Source organism: Littorina saxatilis, linkage group LG2 (genome assembly GCF_037325665.1).
Source record: "Littorina saxatilis isolate snail1 linkage group LG2, US_GU_Lsax_2.0, whole genome shotgun sequence".
In the NCBI taxonomy this organism is placed as follows: Eukaryota; Metazoa; Mollusca; class Gastropoda; order Littorinimorpha; family Littorinidae; genus Littorina; species Littorina saxatilis.
Genome location: NC_090246.1, coordinates 57,217,238 through 57,236,492, shown reverse-complemented (window position 1 = coordinate 57,236,492; position 19,255 = coordinate 57,217,238). Strand labels below are relative to the sequence as shown.

At 42.4% G+C, this 19,255-nt stretch overlaps 2 long non-coding RNA genes across 4 annotated transcripts in view; both read left to right on the top strand.

Moving 5' to 3' along the window:
• Nucleotides 1-19,255, top strand: part of LOC138959364 (uncharacterized) — a 140,205-nt gene that overhangs the window by 85,993 nt on the left and 34,957 nt on the right. The gene's annotated exons all lie outside the window — the stretch shown is intronic.
• Nucleotides 10,105-18,469, top strand: LOC138959336 (uncharacterized). Of its 3 annotated transcripts, none has more exons than XR_011453692.1 (5): nucleotides 10,105-10,254; nucleotides 12,041-12,109; nucleotides 13,173-13,267; nucleotides 15,507-15,677; nucleotides 17,208-18,469. It is a non-coding gene; the product is annotated as an uncharacterized lncRNA (long non-coding RNA). The 3 variants fall into 3 exon arrangements; XR_011453694.1 differs by having other exon boundaries at nucleotides 10,125-10,258; XR_011453693.1 differs by lacking the exon at nucleotides 10,105-10,254 and adding an exon at nucleotides 10,318-10,358.

Genomic DNA, 19,255 nt, shown 5'->3' with positions numbered 1-19,255 from the left:
GTAACATGGGGATGTTGGTTCTTTGGCTTCTGTCTCTTCTTGGTAACATTTGGATGTTGGTTCTTTGGCTTCTGTCTCTTCCTGGTAACATGGGGATGTTGGTTCTTTGGCTTCTGTCTCTTCCTTGTAACATGGGGATGTTGGTTCTTTGGCTTCTGTCTCTTCTTGGTAACATGGAGATGTTGGTTCTTTGGCTTCTGTTTCTTCTTGGTAACATGGGGATGTTGGTTCTTTGGCTTCTGTCTCTTCCTGGTAACATGGGGATGTTGGTTCTTTGGCTTCTGTCTCTTCTTGGTAACATTGGGATGTTGGTTCTTTGGCTTCTGTTTCCTCCTGGTAACATGGGGATGTTGGTTCTTTGGCTTCTGTCTCTTCTTGGTAACATGGGGATGTTGGTTCTTTGGCTTCTGTCTCTTCTTGGTAACATGGGGATGTTGGTTCTTTGTCTCTTCTTGGTAACATGGGGAAGTTGGTTCTTTGGCTTCTGTCTCTTCTTGGTAACATGGGGATGTTGGTTCTTTGGCTTCTGTCTCTTCTTGGTAACACGGGGAAGTTGGTTCTTTGGCTTCTGTCTCTTCTTGGTAACACGGGGAAGTTGGTTCTTTGGCTTCTGTCTCTTCTTGGTAACATGGGGTTGTTGGTTCTTTGGCTTCTGTTTCTTCTTGGTAACATGGGGAAGTTGGTTCTTTGGCTTCTGTTTCTTCTTGGTAACATGGGGATGTTGGTTCTGTGTGTCTTCTTTGTAAAATGGGGATGTTGGTTCTTTGTGTCTTCTTGGTAACATGGGGATGTTCGTTCTTTGTCTCTTCTTGGTAACATTGGGATGTTGGTTCTTTGGCTTCTGTTTCTTCTTGGTAACATGGGGATGTTGGTTCTTTGGCTTCTGTCTCTTCTTGGTAACACGGGGAAGTTGGTTCTTTGGCTTCTGTCTCTTCTTGGTAACATGGGGATGTTGGTTCTTTGGCTTCTGTTTCCTCCTGGTAACATGGGGATGTTGGTTCTTTGGCTTCTGTTTCCTCCTGGTAACATGGGGATGTTGGTTCTTTGGCTTCTGTCTCTTCCTTGTAACACGGGGATGTTGGTTCTTTGGCTTCTGTCTCTTCCTTGTAACATGGGGATGTTGGTTCTTTGGCTTCTGTCTCTTCTTGGTAACATGGGGATGTTGGTTCTTTGGCTTCTGTCTCTTTCTTGTAACACGGGGAAGTTGGTTCTTTGGCTTCTGTCTCTTCTTGGTAACATGGGGAAGTTGGTTCTTTGGCTTCTGTCTCTTCTTGGTAACATGGGGATGTTGGTTCTTTGGCTTCTGTCTCTTCTTGGTAACACGGGGAAGTTGGTTCTTTGGTTTCTGTCTCTTTCTTGTAACACGGGGATGTTGGTTCTTTGGCTTCTGTCTCTTCTTGGTAACATGGGGAAGTTGGTTCTTTGGCTTCTGTCTCTTCTTGCATTGGTAACATGGGGATGTTGGTTCTTTGGCTTCTGTCTCTTCCTTGTAACATGGGGATGTTGGTTCTTTGGCTTCTGTCTCTTCCTTGTAACACGGGGATGTTGGTTCTTTGGCTTCTGTCTCTTCCTTGTAACATGGGGATGTTGGTTCTTTGGCTTCTGTCTCTTCTTGGTAACATGGGGATGTTGGTTCTTTGGCTTCTGTCTCTTTCTTGTAACACGGGGAAGTTGGTTCTTTGGCTTCTGTCTCTTCTTGGTAACATGGGGAAGTTGGTTCTTTGGCTTCTGTCTCTTCTTGGTAACATGGGGATGTTGGTTCTTTGGCTTCTGTCTCTTCTTGGTAACATGGGGATGTTCGTTCTTTGGCTTCTGTTTCTTCTTGGTAACATATGGGGATGTTGGTTCTTTGGCTTCTGTCTCTTCTTGGTAACATTTGGATGTTGGTTCTTTGGCTTCTGTTTCCTCCTGGTAACATTTGGATGTTGGTTCTTTGGCTTCTGTTTCCTCCTGGTAACATGGGGATGTTGGCTCTTTGGCTTCTGTCTCTTCCTTGTAACACGGGGATGTTGGTTCTTTGGCTTCTGTCTATTCCTGGTAACACGGGGATGTTGGTTCTTTGGCTTCTGTCTCTTCCTGGTAACATGGGGATGTTGGTTCTTTGGCTTCTGTCTCTTCCTTGTAACATGGGGATGTTGGTTCTTTGGCTTCTGTCTCTTCCTTGTAACATGGGGATGTTGGTTCTTTGGCTTCTGTCTCTTCTTGGTAACATGGGGATGTTGGTTCTTTGGCTTCTGTCTCTTCTTGGTAACACGGGGATGTTGGTTCTTTGGCTTCTGTCTCTTCTTGGTAACACGGGGAAGTTGGTTCTTTGGCTTCTGTCTCTTCTTGGTAACATGGGGATGTTGGTTCTTTGGCTTCTGTCTCTTCTTGGTAACATGGGGATGTTGGTTCTTTGTCTCTTCTTGGTAACATGGGGATGTTGGTTCTTTGTCTCTTCTTGGTAACATGGGGATGTTGGTTCTTTGGCTTCTGTTTCTTCCTGGTAAAATGGGGATGTTGGTTCTGTGTGTCTTCTTTGTAAAATGGGGATGTTGGTTCTGTGTGTCTTCTTGGTAACATGGGGATGTTCGTTCTTTGTCTCTTCTTGGTAACATTGGGATGTTGGTTCTTTGGCTTCTGTTTCCTCCTGGTAACATGGGGATGTTGGTTCTTTGGCTTCTGTCTCTTCCTGGTAACATGGGGATGTTGGTTCTTTGTCCAGCATGTAATCGATGGGCAGTTTAGCCGTGCGGCCGTACATGAGGAAAAATGATGTGTACCTCGTGGAGGCATGCTTACTGGTTCTGAGTGCGAAGAGAACTATTGGAAGAGCTTTAGGCCAATCGGCGACCTCCGAGTTGTCTGGGGTGTCATCAAGCAGTAGCTTCAGTAGAAGATCTTGTAGCGTTCTATTGTTTCGCTCCACAAGTCCGTTGGTTTGGGGATGGTATGCCGAAGACATTTTCTGTTTTACCCCGGTCAGCGTGTGGAGGCTAATGGCGACTTCGTTCACAAATTCGCAACCTTGATCGTTTATCTGTATGTCGCAACATCCGTGTCTACAGATCAGACCATACAGAAACTCTGCAACATCTTTAGCAGATTTTGATGCAAGTGGTTCTGCCTCAATCCATTTGCTGAAGTAGTCTACTGCAACAGCCATGCACACGAACCCATGAGTGGATCGTGGCATACTGCAGAGATCAACTCCTATCTGCTTCCAAGGGTTTGGGGGCACTTCAATGGAAAACAGAATGTCGGCTGATTTCTGAAATCGGGATGACCGCTTCTGGCATCTCATGCAAGTCCTTACAAATGCTCGAACCTCATCTACCATTGCAGGCCACCAAAACCTTTCTTTGAGTTTTCCCGATGTGTGCTCCAATTGCTCTGGACTGTAGGCTGTCTTTACATCCTTCATGGGCAGCTTGCAGAAGCATTCTTCTTTCCTCTTCTGTCTCGATAACTCGAAGATAGGTTTCTAAAAAAGAAATTATGTTCATCAGCACTAATAAAAATATCAACAGACTTGTAGAATAGTTCCCGTATTCGGGGTCTGTAAAATAATGGTCTATGGCTGTGACTGGTCAAGGTGGAGAAGCAAGGTGTCGGGCATCTATAAAAGGAATTTTCTCTGGCCAGACAAGGCAACATGGGGAGAAGGGGGGGGGGGGTGTGTGTGTGTGTTTTCAGTACAGTCATGCTCGCCGGCCGGAACTTGTCAAGCATCGGGAGAGGGGAGGGGGTGGGTGAATATCAATCTGTGGCCAAGTCTATAATTATAGTAATACATGGGGTGGGGGTGGGGTTAGTTCGTCTGTTCAATAAAGTTGTCAGGCTGGGACTGGTGAAGGAGCGGGATGGGGGGACTGTTTAGTAAGGTTCTCAGGCAAGGACTGGTCAAGGCGCGGGGGGGGGGGGGGGGGGGAGGTTCTGTTCAGTAAGGTTCTCAGGCAAGGACTGGTCAAGGAGCGGGGGGTGGGGTGGGGGGAGGTCCTGTTCAGTAAGGTTCTCAGGCTAGGACTGCTCAAGGAGCAGGGGGTGGGGTGGGGGGAGGTCCTGTTCAGTAAGGTTCTCAGGCTAGGACTGGTCAAGGAGCAGGGGGTGGGGTGGGGGGAGGTCCTGTTCAGTAAGGTTCTCAGGCCAGGACTGCCCAAGGAGCGGGCGGGGGGTGGGGTGTGTGTGTGTGTGTGCGGTTTGTTCAGTGATGTTCTCAGGCTAGGACTGGTCAAGGAGCGGGGGGGGGGGGGAGGTCCTGTTCAGTAATGTTCTCAGGCTAGGACTGGTCAAGGAGCGGGGGGAGGGTGGTGGTCTGTTCAGTGAGGTTCTCAAGCGAAGATTGGTAAATGTTGGGGGAGGTCTGTTCAATATTGTTCTTAGGCTAGGACTGGTCAGGGGTGGTTTGAACTACACGCCCCATAGGGAATTAAATAAGCATTTATTCTTGCATCTAACGGGTAAATTCAGATGTATGTCATGTTTAAATTGTTAATAGAGCCGATTTCAAAACAAAATTGTGAAGTGATTTGACGCAAATCGTTATTTTACTGACAGAGCCATACGCGTATACGGAGCTGGCCAGTAGCACTGACTAGCAGTAGTTTCGGGACGTTATATAATGCATTATATAATAAACAAAGTTACAATGCATTATATAATAAATAATTAATTTTGGTACACTCGTACGGAGGAAATGGGCATTAATGGGTCAATAAAAAAACAAAAAAATAAATTTAAAAAAACCCAATAAAAACTTTAAAAATGTGCCCGCTTGGTCATGTTGAAATTCAGCGTTGTAAAATTCAGTCACGTTTTTCTGTATTGCAATTTAAAGCCCTTCGTTAGCAGAACTTTTAATTTTAAGTACCATTTCACATGGGGGTCAAAATTAGATACGACACCCAAACACGGCCGCGCCTGACCGTGTGTCTAGTCTATACGAGTATTTTTCTCCGAGATAATGTTTGTGTCATTTCCTGGTGAGACATACATAAGAATAAACAGAAAGAGAGGATCACGAAAGAAAATAACACGCCTTGGTTTGTTCAATCAATAAGTCGTTAGTCATTTTGAAATCTAAAGGGAGGCAAATATGGAGCCAGGCTTTCTATGAAACGTCCGTTTCCTCGTTCAAATATATACACATGACCAATTTGTGCGTAACTAACTTTTTTAATCTCATCCCGTAACTTAAAAACATGATTTGTATCAAATACAACTGAATAATGCCACAACAAACTCAAAAGCAGAAGCCGAGATTACTCTGATCTACTCTGTCTTAAATCACTCACCTGAAAAACCGTCCCGAAGCCGTTTATACAGAACACCATGCTCTAAAAAAAAAGAAGACGCTTGTCTTCGAAAGTTCTTCTTCTGTCCGCGATTAAGAAGACTTTCTGAGTCAGGGTATTTTCCTGACGACAAAAAATGTCGAACATGTTCAAAGTCCACGTGCTTCTGACCAGACATTTTCTCGTCACAGTAAAGAATGATCACTCGTGTATACTCTGTTTGTTATTTCCCTTTGGTAATTCAAAATCGAACCTGTCGATAATGATACACGCAGGGGACCAATTAAAACTGCGACGTTATACATGTTTGTTGCTGAAGAAAGGTGAATCCTACAGAAGAAAACATTTCTTGATGAAACCTTTTAGGGTGTTCGTCGTGGGTAGTAGGTCGCCATCAGGAGGGGGTCACCACGGCAGGTTTCACTGTGCGTTATTTTCACATTTTCAGGGGAGTTAAATTGTCCTACGCACTAACAGACGCCGAGCCATTTTCCCGCCTTGACCTGTGCAGTAGCCATAATTATATCACCTCGCAGACAACCATTGTTCTCGCACACGCATTCTTTCTCAGGTTTCGTTTTTCAGATAACCTCCCCGTACACCTGTCATGGGGAGTAACTTTCTCGTGCTACGGGGGAGTAGTCTTTTCGTAAGGGGAGTAAAACTTTCGTACGAAATTTTTACTCGTGAGTACACCTGTCGTGGGGAGTAATTTTCTCGTGCTACGGGGGAGTAATGTTTTCGTCAGGGGAGTAAAATGTTTGTACGAAATTTTTACTCGGGAGTACACCTATCGTGGGGAGTAGTTTTCTCGTGTTAGGGGTGAGTTATTATTTTGTAAGGGGAGTAACATTTTCGTACGAAATATTTACTCCGGAGTAAAAATTTCGTGGGAGTAACTTTCTCGTGTTACACCGGTTCCTTTATCCAACACCGCTCCTGCTTGTATGATTTTTCATAACTGTGGGCGTGACAGAAGGCAAACGCTTTATTTACAGTGCAGTGCCCCCAGCGGCAAAAAGTTGTGAAATAATGCGCATGCGCAGTGACTTCTCCGATTGGCAGTATTCCCCCCAGACTCAGTCAGTTTCATAAAATCAAGTCAAAATATAATGCCGCTTGTAATATAGGCAGTGAAGTGATTCGATATATGGAATGAAAACTACTCAGCTATGTTTATTCCAATCTATATATAGGCCGACATGCACTTTGTTCTTCACAGCCTACCACAAACTTGAGTAGAATAAACAGAGTCTTCTAAACGTCCAAACATGTTACCAATGACTTGCGCAAGACTTTTTGTGCTGGTTATGACAAGCATAATTTGTAAGAGCCTTGTTCCTGTGTTCTGATATCGACATACTCTCGGAGCAGTGCAAGAAATCACATGAGCTTGAATCAAAGCGCCGGTCGATTGAAGTATCCTGCTGATTCAGACCTGAAAGTGGCGCTCGCCAGGGCGAGTAGAAACATGTAAATGGCGAGTAGAAATGTTAATCTACTCACCAAATGCGAGTAAAATGCTGAAACAAATGGTTGTTTGGCGAGTAAAATTTGCTCTCTGGCTAGTAAATTATGAGCAGTACTAGCCAAAGACCAGTGCCCCATTCCCCCCTGATATGGCCCTTCGTGTTCGGCTGGGCGTTAAACAAACAAACAAACAAACAAAAGTGCCCCATTTTGTGGACTTTCAGCGCTGTGATTCATCCTTACAGTAGTAATACTACTATTATTCACTACTAGTAAATGCTAAAGTAGTAATACCACAGTAAGGGTAAAGGAGTACGATACTTCGATCGACCGGCGCTTTGATACAAGCACCGGCACGGTTGGCCTAGTGGTAAGGCGTCCGCCCCGTTATCGGGAGGTCGTGGGTTCGAACCCCGGCCGGGTCATACCTAAGACTTTAAAATTGGCAATCTAGTGGCTGCTCCGCCTGGCGTCTGGCATTATGGGGTTAGTGCTAGGACTGGTTGGTCCGGTGTCAGAATAATGTGACTGGGTGAGACATGAAGCCCGTGCTGCGACTTCTGTCTTGTGTGTGGCGCACGTTAAAATGTCAAAGCAGCACCGCACTGATATGGCCCTTCGTGGTCGGCTGGGCGTTAAGCAAACAAACAAACAAATTGATACAAGCTCCTGTGCTAGGAACTGACAACTTATGCTGAGAGTGGAAGTGCGCGCTGCAACGAACTGAATGAGGGGAAGGCCCACAGTAAAGCAAATTTAACCCCCTCTCCAATCTCCACTTTTCCCCTTCCACTTATATCCACCTCACCACATATCCACCTTCGCCTTATTTCTCTTATACGATTTGTTGTTGTTGTTGTTGTCGTTGTTGTTGTCGTCGATGTTGTTGTTGTTGTTGTTGTTGTTTTTGTCGTCGATGCTGTTGTCAGTCGTTTGGGTCTCTGGTTGTCTGTTAATATGTTTGTTTTGTTTGTTACAGTGTTTGTTTTCTCTTTTGCCGACAAACATGCATATTGTGTTCTAAATAAGGTTCAGAAGGACCTAATATTACGCGGGTTTTTTTTTTCATTTTGGGCGTTCTATACAATGTTCTGCATTGTGAATTACATAACACGACAATATGACAAATCTGCACTTAACTTCGTGACTGTTTGCACACACACAAGGCATACACACACAAACACATACAACCCCAACACACACAATACTCATACCCACAAACCTACACACACATACACACCCAACACACACATACAACGCTACACACACAAACACATACACCCCCAACACACCAGCACACACCCACCACCACCACCACCACCACCACCAATAACAACTACAACCAACCAATCTATATAGTCTTAGGACGAGTGGGTAGGGCGGATGGTGGTGGTAAGAGCGAAGGGAGGGTGAATGTTTATAGTGTGCCGCAGGCGCTGCGGTCTACGCGTGTGTGCGAGATAAGAGATGTCAGCAGAAGCTCGAGGTAAGGGTGAATGATGGTGGTTATAGTTGAGGGAGGGGGATGTCCGCTCTGCCTAGCCTATTTCCAATTTCTTCAGCAGTCGCATCAGGCCAGCGTCGGGGTGGAATGTTTTAGATTGAATAGTGCTGTTCAAGCAGAAAGTGTGTTACGATAAACACTTGTAATTTTCTTGACCTGTCTAGCTGCTATTAATTATGTTTTTCTTGACATAAGCGTAAAAACGTGTTTTTCGTGTGAAATTCAAAATTGTTCAAAAAGGGTGTTTTAAAGTACAAGTATAGGTGCAGAGATCTTGTTCAGGAAAAATACAACAACATGCGAGAACCACACCTGTCGACTATTAATGTTAAGCGGGTTTCATCACTATGAAGACTAATTGTCTTCATGTAGAAATGATTGAAATTAGATCCGGCATGAAAACAACACATCATATCTGTGACGGTACGTTGTGTATTCATGCAAAAATACAGTGAAGTAGAACATACCAAAAACATATACAGATATCCGTCTATCTGATTGCATTCCACGTACGGATTGATATAAAGATAGAAGTGTAATAAGCTAATTCATGGAATTGGGAACAAATATCGGCAAGATGAACTCGCAAATAACCAGAATTGTTCTCTTTGTCGTAATTAACCTGAACATTCACTGAACAAAAAATGAATACAACCAAAACCGAAAGCATACAAATATGTACAGAGAAAGACTAGGCACATGACCAAGAATGAAAATGACATAAGATTTAAAAACTGAAAGGCGTAAAACCAAGAGAGAAAGAGAGAGAGAGAAAGAGAGAGAGAGAAAGAGAGAGAGAGAGAAAGAGAGAGAGAGAGGGGGGAGGGGCAGGCAGGCAGGCAGGCAGACAGACAGACAGACAAAAAACAGAGAGAGAGATAGCGGGACGTGGGACGTGGGTTCCATAATGACGTTTGTCTCGGTGACTGGCATCTTAAGCAGTCGAAAAGCAGGTCCCTGCCAAACTCGTTTGACATGACCTTATTTACATGATATACACACGTGTGGTTTGAACGATATTGTTATCTCATGAGTGTCTCCCTCGCGTATAGGATACAACTTGATACCAACTTTTTACATACATGTAACAAGGTCTCCTTCAACGTTAATTTACAAACACTGAACGGCCGGGACATCTGTGTGGGCCTGTGAGAATGTGGCAACAATGTATCAAATCAATTGACTAGCAAGCAGGTATCAATCCAAGAAAATGTTATCAAAACCGAAGCAAAACGTCATTTTTTTACGGCATCAAGTAATGGTTATACAGAAAGAAATGATCAGGTCATGACACAAACTCATCAACAGTGTATGCAGCGAACGTATGTTAAATTGCTCTCTCTCTCTCTCTCTCTCTCTCTCTCTCTCTCTCTCTCTCTCTCTCTCTCTCTCTCTCTCTCTCTCTCTCTCTCTCTCTCTCTCTCTCTCTCCCTCCCTCCCTCCCTCCACCCATTGCACACCGGTTGGACCGTATATAAGGTAACGTCAAATTATGCTTGTGCAACGTATGTGGGAGTATCACTTATACCCTCAGGATATCTCTTATCCTGTTGCGTAGCGTTACAAGCAGAGAACAGTATACCGAAATGGGAAGGGGAAAAAATGGATCGGGAATTTACAGGACGTCCGCTGTGCTCTCAATCTTCAGTAGTTATAAGTCCCTCTTAGTTTATCCGAGTTGAATCTGTCTAGATAATGCCATTTTCTCCACCCCTTCTTTTGTACTTTTTTAATTTTTTTTTTGACTGTGCTTGAAATGAAAGTTATTTGTTAGATCGTTTCTACTTTTTTGTCACTTGAAACATGGCGGACATCGGATGAAGTCACGAGTGAGGCGGTTTCGCCCAGCGAAAAGAACCTTTGTGCCGGTTGTGGATCGACTACAGTACAAGTAGGGTCGGCAGGCCCAAAACACGCAAAATAAACCTAGATTCCTCTTCTGGTTCCTCGCGTTGCGAGTCGTCATGGGTTCGCTCCTCAGCCGATTCAACCCAGCAAGGACTCCAAGTAGGTCAAGGACTGGGAGACGGTGACGGCGACTGGGCAAAATCCCAAAGTAGACTAGATCATTTGATGAAAGGACGTTATACCCATTCCTTAAAATTCCAAAGGTATGTAAATGACTTAGGACATAAATCGGAGGGTTAGATTGCAGTTGATTCGGAGCAATGAATTTACAACGCTAAAGTTCAAAACTTCTACACCATGACCATACAATTTACAAATTACTTTTTTTTTTTCATTCAATTTCAAACTGCAAATGTTTGAACTGCATTTCGACTCTCAGCATCATGATATTGATAATGACGCAGAGCAATCAACACCTACTGAGCTAAGTTCCTTGTTATGTCTGTTGGCTAGTACAACAGTACAACTTGAAAGTCTACAAGTACAAGGGCCATGAGGTTGACATAATTTGGGGTTGGTTAATTTTGTTTGTGATGTTGCCACATAAGGCTTTAGCAGTTTTTAGTCCCATGACTCATTGAATGTTTTAAAGATCTACATATAAATGTCTACACACCAATGTCTCATGCACTGAGGAATTCCTGTTATGATGATGTATTGGTAACAATTCTGCAGATTGCTCCAATTGTAATACTCACTAATACTGGTATGATCATAATGACATGTAGTACTCACTACTGCTGACTCAATCAGTCAATGAAATTAAGCCATGAAACTACAGTGTTGCAACTGGATTTGTTACACATATATATTTGTTATGCGGTGTCTGCATGAGGAGAGGTACAACCTCTGTCCCCTCTGTTAAAATAGCAAAATCTAGATCGGCACTTTTCAGGGTGAGTACGGGTAAGGTCATCAAATCTAGTTTTTATGCCACATGTTTGCCAAGATCTGCAGTCTTGGTTGGAGCAAAACAACGTTTGATTTGGAACAAAAAGGACTGGGTGGTCGGGTGGTAACGCACTTGCGCTCAGAAGCGAGAGGTTGCGATTTCGACCCTGGGTCAGGGCGTTAGCAATTTTCTCCCCCCTTTCCTAACCTAGGTGGTGGGTTCAAGTGCTAGTCTTTCGGATGAGAAGAAAAACCGAGGTCCCTTCGTGTACACTACATTGGGGTGTGCACGTTAAAGATCCCATGATTGACAAAAGGGTCTTTCCTGGCAAAATTGTATAGGCAAAGATAAAAATGACCACCCAAAATACCCGTGTGACTTGGAATAATAGGCCGTAAAAAGTAGGATATGCGCCGAAATGGCTGCGATCTGCTGGTCGATGTGAATGCGTGATGTATTGTGTAAAAAAAAATTCCATCTTACACGGCATAAATAAATCCCTGCGCCTTGAGTCCGAGTCTGGAGATACGCGCGCGATATAAGACTTCATATAACATCCTGACTGCTTGCTGTGCAGAGGAAGTGTTCTTTTTAAGAAATGCATTCAAATAAAACAAATGGAGAAATGCCCACTGAACAGAAACAGCCAGGCTCCTAATGTGTGGTATGAATCCAAGTTGAGAGAGATCAGCTGAGCTAGGATTTTACATGGAACAAGATCATCCCTCCACTTGCATACATACCAGAAATGAACATACAGTGTGCTTGATGTGGTGATCAAGTGACATTTTGCTATGAATTTGTTTAAGCAACTAGTAGCTTCTTCAGCGTTAATTCATTAAACAATTACTCTTATTCTTAGCACATAGAACACCTTGCTAAGTTAAGTTATGCGTGTGTTTGTTATTGCAATGTAAGACCTCATGACATAGATATTATTATATAACAAAATAACACATGATGAGATTCTAAATATGTTTTGTTTACTTGCAGGTCTCAGTTATTACCAAGCCCTGCCTCATTCTTCCCGCAACAGTGACATGGTGCTGTTATAGAACACAAGTAAGGCTTTTGATCATTTCCAAAATACACTAGCAATAGATTGTGAGTGCAACTGGTAATGAGAATATTTTACCACAAAAGGCTAAAGTACAAATAACAGATTTATGATGTTGGAAAAAGAAGTCCGCCAGAGCAAGTGATTAGTGTACCAGTTAGCTAGGGTGGATATATTATATAATTACAATTTACAGTCAGCATAAAATGTTGAGGCCAGTCTTGAATTGTTCTCGCCCTGTGAATTCACCGGCAAATCAGATGGCATGAAGAAATCAATGGTATATTATGCTCTGCATTGAATGAACCATCTCCAGTCATTCTGAGTGACACACCTCTTTAAAAAAAACATGCCAGTAATTAAATCCAGGCTACATGGGGATGGAAAATGACCCTGGCAATTTCAACCTCTGCTTGTGCCTTTGTGTAGCAGGATTGGATATGGATCTTCAAAGGCCTTAGTTCATTTGTTTGTATCATGTATGACGTTATAAGTTAATACTATTAGTCAATTTCAAATAGCAGAGTTATTTCAGAGCTTTCTAACCTCAAACCCTGTCTGCCCCGTGGAATCTAGTTTGTAATTCAAAAGGGTATTTTGATTTTGACTCAGTTTCTTTCTTGCAAGTTCATTCTTTTCTCGTTCTAGGTACTAAACCACTACTGATGACTGCCTGCATCAGGCTTATAATTTATGAAGAAGTCAAAATGCACATATATAACAGTTTACAATTTAAAGGCACACTTGCCTTGTCACTATAGTGTGGGTCACTGTCTCAGATATTATATGGCTATGCTTTAACATGGAATCCCTCATCTTGGCCACATACCATCTTGCTGTGGTGAGTTAACTCAAAATATGGGATATTTTCACAAACATTCAAGCTGATCTATGTTGGTATGCGTCCAAGTAGAGGGATGATCTTATCCCAAGTAAAAGCCTGACAAGATCTGAGACTGTGATTGTGAAGCAAAATGTTTTACATAGTAAAGTAAGCCTTTAACGAGAAAGTATGTCTATTGCACTGGGTGTTTTATTATTATTACAGTATATATATTTTTCTTCCAGGTAGTCTCTCTTTAAACTGACTTTCTACACCATGGTGTCTCTGGCAGTGTTATATTGGCAGAAGACAGTTGGAACTGGATATCCTCATTTAGATGGTAGGCATGTTTTCGGCTTTTGTGTTGCTTTGGTGTATGTGTGTATGGTGTGTGTGTGTCTGTGTTAAGGCCATGTCAGACGCACAACACAAAACAGTGTTTCCTTTCAAAACAAACACAAAACAGCGTGTTTCCCATGTGACATCCCCCAAAACGCGTTTCAGAAAACACTGTTTCGTGTTTTTGCATTGTGTTTTGGGTTTTAGAGCATGCTCTAAAATCTAAAAACATGTTTTGGTAGTCAGCCAATGAACGCGGACGATCAACTCAAGTGACTCGGTTTCCGGCACCACGGAGATAGAAAAAAATGGCAGACTCAGATGTGGTACCGATTCAGGGTAGTATCGGACCCATGAATCCTAACTAGAGTCTATGGATCCTGTCACGATTGAAGAGAGGCAATAATATCAGTGGGCGCTGCCAGCCGTGTTGTTTACAAACCCAAACACAGCGCGGTAGCTGAACGGGTCAAGCTGACACTGACCGTATCAGTGGACACTGACCGTATCAGTGGACACTGACCGTATCAGTGGGCACTGCCGGCCGTGTTGTTTACAAACTCAAACACAGGGCGATAGCTGGACGGGTCAAGCTGACACTGACCGATATTTCTGTGAAAACACGCACCGCGCTTCATCTGTGTGTTTCGCATGTGACATCCCCTCTTTAAAAACATGTGTTTCCCCGACGTTTTGAGATGGTGTTTTTGTCGAAAACAGGGTTTTGTGTTGTGCGTCTGTCTCCGCCTTTAGACACATACCAGAAATAAACACACTGTTTGCATGCTGTGGTGAAGTGACATTTTGTGATTTGTTTTTTTAATGAACTAGTACAGGTAGCTTTTACAGCATTTATTCATAACACAATCGCACTTTTTGGGGTATGTGAACAAGTTAAGAGATCAGGGTTCGACACTAGCGGGGGCGGGGGGCGGAACGCCCCAGAGTTTTGTGTTCCGCCCCAAACATTGCCAAAGCTTGGGGCCCACTCCGCCCAAGGATAAATTCCAACAATGACAAACCGAAAATTCTAATGCCAGCAGAGCCAATCACTAAAAATCGCCAGTCAAAGTCGTCACTGAAATTTGCGTTACGATCAATGCCGCAGTCAAGAAAAAACACATTCAAATCGTCGAAGGACAATGTCGTAAGGGAAATAACTCCCAGATTGCGCTCTTTAGCGTGAGAGATAAGTATCGCCTTCAAATGCCAAACGCAAAATGTGGCGACACATCCCTGGTGTAAAAAGACATGGAAATGAAGATGAAGAATAGGGTGGAGAGAAACGAAAAAAGGAGACCGATGCAGCCAAAAGCGCTGTCGTAATTTCAATGTCAAATGGTTGAAAGAATTTCCCTGGCTTCAGTACGATGAAGAAAAACAGACAATCCATTGCCGCACGTGAATACTGAGAGTGGGCCCCAGATTTTTTTTTTCCGCCCCAGCAATTTCCATCTCTGGGGCCAGTGTGGCCCCAGGCCAAATAAGTTAGTGTCGACCCCTGGAGATCATGTCTTATCCCATTTTAAAGCCCTACCAGATCTGAGACGGTGAGCCAAATTGTTTTCATGAGAAAGAATGTGCCTTTTAGTGAAATCTATGTACTTTACAAAACATATTTTAAGAAATGAAATGTGTTACAAGTAACAGCCATAGGAGTGATAGCCTGTAGGTGGAATAATAATCTTCAATTGCCTAGAAATGATTATCTGGTTAAGAATGACCTCTTCAAGAAAATTAATGCAAAGCATTTTGATGTTTGTGACGATTAGTTACTCTTTATCACGTTTGGTCGCTGATTTTGCTGTCAGTGTCAGTGTTGGGCAGGTGTGCGTCCATGATGTCATTGCTATTGAAAACTAATCTGTACTGTAAAGTAAATGTACCCATACATGGCAGTTGTCTGGTCAAACCGGGGGCCAGCCATGACTGGGACTGATGTATCCTCAGGCACTCGACACCAGGTGGGCGTGGGCCAGTGGTTGGGGTGTGATTCCCTGCCTTACACCACCACAAAGTGTTGTATCAGTAGACAAGACTGAGCAGAACTTCTGCCCCCCCCCCCACTCCCCTCACCAATTGACCACTCAGTGCCATGTGCCTGTGGCTGTATCATAAACACTTTGTGACAATAGTTGTTACCTCCTTAGAACATATCTTGTGATGCTCCTCAGTGTTTGATGTATGCTAACTGGTGTACTTATGACATAGTGTTCATATGAAAGTTTTATGTGTTGCAGCTCATCCAGATCACAGGTACACAAAGGAGCTGGTTCCAGTGAAAACATAGGCACATGGAACTGCTTATGGACTACTTTAGAAAGTGTGCGGTTACAACCAAGACTCTCCAGTTAGGAAGGTCTGCGGAAGGGTGCTTGTTCTGTTTCCTCGGACAGGCTTTTCAAGACTAGGTAGGTTAAACCACATTATTGGGCTTTAATTATGAATGCACTTCAAAGTTCACTTATTTCAGGTAAAAAAAAAAACACAGAGCTCTCTTTCTCTCTCTTTCTATTGGTCTGTTATTCATAGAATGACACTAACAGTGACACAAGTAAAAAATCTGTATCATTGTCTTGACCTCTAGAAATTTGGTAGAGAATAAGATGACTAATAGTATTATTTTGATTATTTTATGGTCATTACTGTGGACTCCCCCACACACACACACCACCCCACCCCTGCCCCTTTTAAGACACCCCAATCTAAGACTCCTTCCTATTAATGACCCTGTTTACGCAGACTTCTTGTTCATAACATCTGTAAATTCACTCCCATTTTAAATTTAAGACTTGCTCCTTTTTAAGACCTGATTTTGCTTATTTTGGATTTCGAAAAAGAGAACAACAAATCCCCACTCTCTAGCCAGGCACATGATTTTTGTATGAACCAAGTTGAGGGATGGCATTTGTATAGGCCTGACCAGATCTGAGATGTTGAATCTATTGCTTACAAAGAAAGCATTGTGTCATTAAAGGCACACTACTTCTCTTCGCCGTCTCAGTTCAGGCCAGGCTTTAACATAGGATAAGCTCATCCCTCAACTTGGTCACATATGAACAATCAACACACTGACTTCTTGCTGTAGTGATCGAGTCAGATTTGCCAAGGCGTGTACATGAAATAAGATCATAATTCTAAATGCTGAAGTAACATTCTGTTTCCTATGAAGCTAGGCTTGATTTTTGGTATGAATCCAAGTTAAGGGATAGCATGTGTAAAAGCAGAATTGTTTACAGAGGCAGCTTTGTGTTATTAAAGGCATCTCAGATCACCTGCCAGGCTTTTTTTTATTTTTTATTTTTTTTTACATGGGGTAAGACTATCCCTCCACTCCGGCACATACCAGCAATAAACACAGTGGTTACTTGTGATGAAATAGTGGCAAGACAGATGATTTAAGCATCACATAACCTTCCTAAGTGAAGTCAAGTCGTGTGTGTGTGAGCATAGAATGTTGAGGACAGCCTTGAAATTTTCTGACTGTGTGAATTCAACAGAACTGCTGTAAATCTGGCGCAGTATAGTTTTTATTGTATGAAACTTCATTTCCAGTCAGGTGCTATGAAGAAATCATATCAGGTTATGCTTTGCAGTGAACCACCACCAGTATTTATTTATTTATTAAGGAGATTTCTATAGCGCATAACTAAAAGCACTATTTCTGAGTAACACGTCATCTTAATTAAAGCATGCCAGTATCGCCAGGCTCCTTTTGGGTGGTAAATGTGGATCTTCAAAAGCCTAAGTTAAAAAAACAAGATGTAAAAGTACATTTTGAATAGTAGGTTTTTTTCAGAGGGCAGATATCACAAGATATGATTGTTCAACTGCATGTATGCCTCATTACTAAAACAAAAATTAAGTGGTATTTTACTCTTCTTTCTGGTAAAACATATACACCATCAATATATTATGATAATGATCTTGCTTGTTTACAGATGGACAACAGCTGCTGCCAGGACTAGGTTACGCATAAAGAAAACAGTCAACACTTGGCTGGTGCTGGAGCTTCTTTGATGTCTATATCAACAACAAAAAGACAGACAGATACCAGCTCATTCAAGACCATATCCCCATTTTACTCACACAGAACAGAGAGCCATCTTCCGCCTTCGCACAGGACACTGCTGTCTGAAGGTACACCTCAAAAGGATAGGTTTTGCACCTACAGCGGACTGTGGCTAGGGTAGGAAGAACAGACTCTGCAACACGTTCTGAGAGGGTGGCCTTTCCTTGCCACCCCTGTGCAACAAGACTTGGCCAGAGAGCACACATCCAAATGCAAACACTGAACACTGAAGAGGAAGAAGAAGAAGGTGCCCACACAGAAGGGCATGAATCTACTTTAAGGGCAGAAAGGTTTACAGCAGTTTATAGACTTGTAGCAGATAACATGATTGTTGAGACAAAATTACCTTAAAGGGAGAAAACGAACAAGCTAAATAGGCTGTACAGTACTTCACTTGAACAATTTATAAGGTTCCCTGTAATGTATTAAGTATCAAGAACATTTACAGATCACAAGACATTGTGTTTTCTTTTGTTTGCAATACAAATTTTTCACAATAAAAAGATATGCACTTGGCAAGATCCTTAAAATGTAAAACTAGTACGTGTGACAATTTTGAATTGTTCAGAGATGGTTTTGCTTCAGTGGTAAATGTTTTAGCTTTGTTATAAGATTCTGTTACTGAAGCATACTTTAAAACCTTGACCTTCCAAGTCTTGAACAACATACCCTAACTGTGTTAGCACCCTGGGCTGCGATCATTGTGTTGAGCTACTTAACAGAGGACTCCTTGGTTTTATTACATATACTTTGGTTAACTTTAATTATTTGATAAATAATTCTAATACAGGACAACTCCCCCATCAAATGTAGAAATGTCGTCTGCATTTTTATTTTGTATACTGCATATTTTAAAAGGCTATTTTTGTGCACAGAACATGCATCTGCAGGGAGGTTTAGAGGGTGAAGTTAGGATCTATTATGGGGCATGCAGCACCACACCCATTTTGTGTGTGTGTATTTTGTGTTGACACATAAGACACTGTCATTCCAGCAGAAACCTGTGATGATGCACATTTTATTGCAGTAACCAGCTGAAATTGTATGTACGTTGTTATGAAATTGACAAATGATCCCTGCTTTGCAATCCTGGGTTAATGATATTGCCAAAATTAAAACGTGGAGGAAAAAGTGAGTGTAAACCTATTCTTGTGGTGGTGGTGGTGGTGGTGGTGGTGGTGGTGGTGGTGTGTGTGTTTGAGTGTGTGTTAAACAAACAACAACGACAAACAACACCAAACCTAAATCAAACAAGCACAACAAAAACAAATTACACAAAAACTGGCAAAAATCAGAATATCAACTGAGGAGAAAAAAACAGTGGTTGAATGCAATACTTATTATAACTTAAAAAGTAAAAGTGTGCGTGTGATGTGTGCGTATGTTTGAGTGTTTTAAACAAACAACAACAAACCTAAATTAAACAAGCACAACAACAACAACAACAACAAAACAAACATGGCAAAATTCTGAATATTAACTGAGGAAAAACAAACAGTGCCTAAGTACGAGACTTATTATCAGGAAAACAACGGCAAAACTCACAATGTCGTATGGAATAAGGTAAAAGATGTAAATCATGGTTTACAGAGAACATCAGTACTGAGTTCTGTCATGTTTTATTTTCTCCAGAGTGTGACGTCTGCAGAATAATCGATACAAAAAGCAGTGTCTCCAGTCATGGCCATATGCTGCTTTCCTAATTTTTGCTTTGCACTATTTTTGCTTTGTGCACATATTTGAACCTTGTGGTGCTATGATTCGGTTCTTAAAAGAAAATTATGACTCACACTCACATACAATCCTTGTTTTTGAATGTTTTAAAACATTGCTGCTTTCTGCTTTGAGCCTGGAGGAACAAAATGACTCTGAAGCCGGACTGCCGAGAGGAAGAATGAGAGGGAAAAGAACACGCAG